Below are 5,220 nucleotides of genomic sequence, written 5' to 3'. Positions count from 1 at the left end.
AACCTCCACCTCCTGGGTTCAGGCAATTCCCCTGCCTCAGCCTCCTGAGTAGCTGGGATTACAGGCACACGCCACCATGCCCAGCTAATTTTTTGTAGTTTTAGTAGAGACGGGGTTTCACTGTGTTAACCAGGATGGTCTCGATCTCTTGACCTTGTGATCCACCCGCCTCGGCCTCCCAAAGTGCTGGGATTACAGGCGTGAGCCACCACACCCGGCCCACATTTTAGATTTTCATTTGGATTTTATGTATTATGGAAACCCTTCAGGGTTTTTTTTTGTTTTTGTTTTTTGAGATGACGTCTCATTCTGTCACCCAGGCTAGAATGCAGTAGCGCAATCTCGGTTCACTGCAACCTCTGCCTCCTGGATTCAAGTGATTCTCCTGCCTCAGCCTCCCCCTGAGTAGCTGGGATTACAGGTGCATGCCACCACACCCGGCTAATTTTTGTATTTTTAGTAGAGACAGGGTTTCACCGTGTTGGTCAGGCTGGTCTCAAATTCCTGATCTCGTGATCCATCCTCCTCAGCCTCCCAAAGTGTTGGGATTAGAGGTGCGAACCACCACACCTGAGCTTAGAGGGTTTTAAGCAGGAGAATAATCATATCTTGGGCAGATCACTTGAACGCAGGAGTCTGAGGCTGCAGGGAGCTATGATTTACCACTACACTCCAGCCTGGGCAACACAGCCAGACTCCATCTCCAAAAAAAAAAAAAAAAAAGAATCAAAGGAGGCAGGAGTAGAAGCAGGGGGATGAGTTACCGTGGTTGTCCAGGCAAGAGATGATGGTTACTTGAGACAGGTGATGGTGGGTGAAGATGGAGAGAAGTGAATGTCTGGGGACATATTTTGAAGGTAGATTTGGAGGTTTTTATTGGTTTTGAATGGGGAATGGGAGAAAGGGTAATGGCTTACAGATTTTGAGGGTTTGGCAACCCGGTGGGTGGATAATGACTGCTTTGGGGATGGGAAGAAGAGGTGCAGGGCTGAACATGTGTGGCCTCAGGCATGTGGTTTAGGGCAAGGCAAGTTGAAGAGGCATGGTGAGTTGGCAGTGAAGTTTTGAATCAAAGGTTTAGAGGAGAGACCAGGGCTAGACATTCAGATGTGGCAGTCTCATCATTTAGACAGTACTTAAAGTCAAGGAACTGGAAATGAATAAGTAACACGAGAATCTAGGCAGAAAAGACCAAGATTTGGAACCAGACATGGTGGCTCACGTCTGTGCTCCTAGCACTTTGGAAAGCTGAGATGGGAGGATTACTTGAGCCCAGGAGTCTGATACCAGCCTGGGCAACATGGTGAGATGCTTTCTGTATTATTAATTTTATTTATTTATTTATATTTTATTACTATTATTTTTTTGAGATGGAGTCTCCTCTGTCGTGCAGGCTGGAGTGCAGCGGCATGATCTTGGCTTACTGCAACCTCTGCCTCCCAGGTTCACATGATTCTCCTGCCTCAGCCTCCAGAGTAGCCAGGACTACAGGCACATGCCACCATGCCTGGCTAATTTTTGTATTTTTAGCAGAGACAGGGTCTCGCCATGTTGACCAGGCTGGAGTACAGTGGTGTAATTACAGCTCACTGTGGCTTTGAAATTCTGAGCTCAAGTGATCCTGCTGCTTCAGCCTCCCAAAGTGCTGGGGCTACAGGTGTCAGCCACTGTGCCCCGGTGAACCTGTCCTCCCAAGAGACAGGATGCCTGAATCTTTTCACATCAAAGGTGTTTTTCTAGTGCCAACCAATAAAGGTTTAATGACAGAATGGATGGATTGGGCCAGGCGAGCATGCACATGCGGCTGCACATCCTTCCACTATTGGGAGAAAAGGTGCTGCTATAATTTGTTAGATATAATTTGCTAGAACATTGGTTCATAAATTTTTCAGGGGGAGTCATGACAGAGGCTTTTAGGAATCTCCAGCCTAGCTCATTCAGGCCAGAGAGTCCCTGACACCCTTGAAGTCTTCTTCCAACCTGCTTTTCCAGCTTGTCCCTGTACACACTTGCTGAAGTCCAGACAGATGCTCCGGACTCTTCCCTCCCCGCCTTTGCTCCCTCAGTTCCCTCCATCTAGAGTGCCCACCCCCTTCTGTGCACATCCAGATCCAAATGCCACCCATCCTGCAGAGCCCTGTTTCAAGGCCACCTTCTCTGAGAAGCCTACCTAAACTTCCTCCTAAAAGGAAATAGGGTCAGGCACAGTGGCTCATGCCTATAATCCCAGCACTTTGGGAGGCCAAGGCAGGAGGATCACTAGAAGTCGGGAGGGTTTTTTTTTTTTTTTTGAAAGTCTTGCTCTGTCTCCCAGGCTGGAGTGCAGTGGTGTGATCTTGGCTCACTGCAACCTCTGCCTCCCAGGTTCAAGGGATGCTCCTGTCTCAGCCTCCCAAGTAGCTGGGATTACAGGCATACGCCACCATGCCCAGCTAATTTTTTTTGTATTTTTAGTAGAGTCGGAGTTTTACCATGTTGGTCAGGCTGGCCTTGAACTCCTGACCTCAAATGATCCGCCTGCCTCAGCCTCCCAAGGGTAGGGGGAGATCCCATAAGTGCCAAGGCAACAACCAAAAGCCTCAGCCTATTTCCGTATAAATAAAGAAGAAGAACGTAACTAGAAATATAACCATAGTAGTTATTAGTTATTCTTAGTTATGCATAGATGATCTTAGTTATTCATAGGTGACCTTAATTCTTTTACTAATGCCTCTCAGGTCTCAGATCAGAAGTGTGAACCTAGGGTGACATTGTGAAATGAAGGACACTAAGTCAAGATGCTTTAAGCCCTCTGTCACGCCTGCCTAAGGGCTGCTGGAGGGCACCTTGGCTGTGCAGCAGCGCCAGTGCTCAGATAGCGTCCGCTGTTTAGCCAGCTAGGGAAGGAGATGTCCAAAATAGCTGAGATGTCTCCTTCCTTGGAGGAGTTAGGAGAAAACTCCACTTCTCCAAGCTCTTGTAGTAAGGCCTGATGGGTGTCAGGTAGACCCGCAGACATCCGGAGGCTTAGTTGTCTCTATGTGATGCTGTGCTTCAGTGGTCATGTTCCATGTCAATCTCATGATCTGCTTCTGCACCTGGCTCCTTTTTTCTTGTAAGAATTAGTCAGTAAAAGTAACGTAAATCTTTTTTTTTTTTTTTTCTTCCCAGGCTGAGGTGCAATGGCTGGATCTCTGCTCACTGCAACCTCTACCTCCTGAGTTCAAGCGATTCTCCTGCCTCAGCCTCCCGAGTAGCTGGGACTACAGGTGCGTGCCACCACGCCTGGCTCATCTTTTTTTTTTTAGTAGAGATGGGGTTTCACTGTGTTAGCCAGGATAGTCTCAATCTTCTGAACTTGTGATCCATCTGCCTCGGCCTCCCAAAGTGCTGGGATTACAGGCGTGGGCCACTGTGCCCAGCGGTAACATAAATCTTAATGTGTTTGTGACAAGTATGGAAAAAGTGTTGACACATTATGCCCCTCACCTCATCTCAGCTACAGAAAATTCCTGAGCCCCTACCTGCAGGACACGTGATGTACTTCACCCTATCACTGCCACACCCTCTTTTACCCTGCCCCCGGTCGCTGACCACCAAGGCCACGCCCTACCTACGCCCTACCTTCCCTGCACCCAGCTTTTGTACTCAATAAAAGTCAGCGTGTGTGGACCCTCGAGGCCATTGCTGAACTCCGAGTTTTGGTTAGTGGTCCCCTGGGTCCAAACTTTCTTTTCTCTATCTCTGTGTCTTTTGTCTTTTATTTCTACAATTTCTCGTCTCCGCACCAGCAGGGAGGGGCTCACAGAGCCCTGTAGGGCTGGATCCTACACCCAAATGCTGTGATTACAGGCTTGAGCCACCGTGCCCTGCCCAAGCCTAGGCCACATAGCAAGACCCCATCTCTACAAAAAAAAAAAAAAAAAAATGTAAAGAATTAGCTGAGCATGGTGGTGTGTGCCTGTAGCTCCCGCTGCTCAGGGAAGGCTGAGGTGGGAGGATCACTTGAGCCTAGGACCTCAAGGTGGCTATGATTGTACCACTGCACTCCAGCCTGAATTACAGTCTCAAGTTGAAAAAGCAGTACCAGCTTCCATTGCAGGAGACACCAAGAGCCCCAGAAGAGTACAAAGAAAGGGTGCTAGGGTCCCCAATACATACCCTACTCAGTCGGTCACTCATTCATTCATTCATTCATTCAGTATATTTTGAGCAGCAGCTATGGACCAGACACTATTCTAGCTGCTGGGGATACTGAATATCCCTACCATCCTGGCACCTATATACTAGCAGAAGGGGACAATTCTAAAGTGAACTAACACATTCTCAAGGGAATTATAGGTTAGCATAAGAGCTATGAAGCAAATAAACAGGGTGATGCACTGGAGAGTGGCTGGATGTTGACTGGGAGGTGAGAGAGGGCTTTTATGAAGAGGTTTTATTTGAACTGAGACAGGACTGAGAACGAGCCAGTCAGGTGAGTCTGAGTGAGGTTCCAAACAGAGGGAACTCCAAGCACAAAGGATCTTGATTCGTTTGAAGTCCCAGGGAAGGTTGATGGGCCAGCGCATAATGAGAGGGGTAGAGAGAGTGCCCTGAGATGATGTTGGAGATCTGTAGCAGGGGTGGGGAATTGCCAGGAAAGCTATTTAGCCCTTTGAGCAGGAGATAAGTGGATTGAATTGATTTACCTATTTTTTGTTGTTGATGTTAATATTATTTGCATAATTGGCTATGTAAATACTCAATGTTGGCCAGCAGCAGTGGTTCATGCCTATAATCCTAGGATTACTTTGGGAGGCTGAGGCAGGCAGATCATTTGATATTAGGAGTTACAGACCAGCCTGGCCAACATGGTGAAACCTTGTCTCTACTAAAAATACAAAAATCAACCACACATGGTGGCATCCGCCTGTAATCCCAGCTACTTGGGAGGCTGAGGCAGGAGAATCGCTGGAACCCAGCAGGTGGAGGTTGCAGTGACCCTCGGTCATGCCACTGCACTCCAGCCTGGGTGACACAGTGAGACTCAGTCTCAAAAAAAAAAAAAAAAATTCAATGTTGAATGCTATAGTATGACTATTTCATTTGTTCTACAAGGTTGTTTTGGCTGAAGTTGGTAGGTTGATTTTTTTTACAGAGCTATTTTTGGCTTGGTTGCTTCATTTTTTGGTTGTCATTTGCTATTTTTCTTTTTTCTTTCTTTCTTTTTTTTTTTTTTTTGAGACAGAGTCTTGCTGT

The sequence above is a fragment of the Cebus imitator genome, unplaced genomic scaffold, assembly GCF_001604975.1.
Source record: "Cebus imitator isolate Cc_AM_T3 unplaced genomic scaffold, Cebus_imitator-1.0 Scaffold552, whole genome shotgun sequence".
NCBI classification, from domain to species: Eukaryota; Metazoa; Chordata; class Mammalia; order Primates; family Cebidae; genus Cebus; species Cebus imitator.
Note: the sequence above shows the minus strand (reverse complement) of the source record.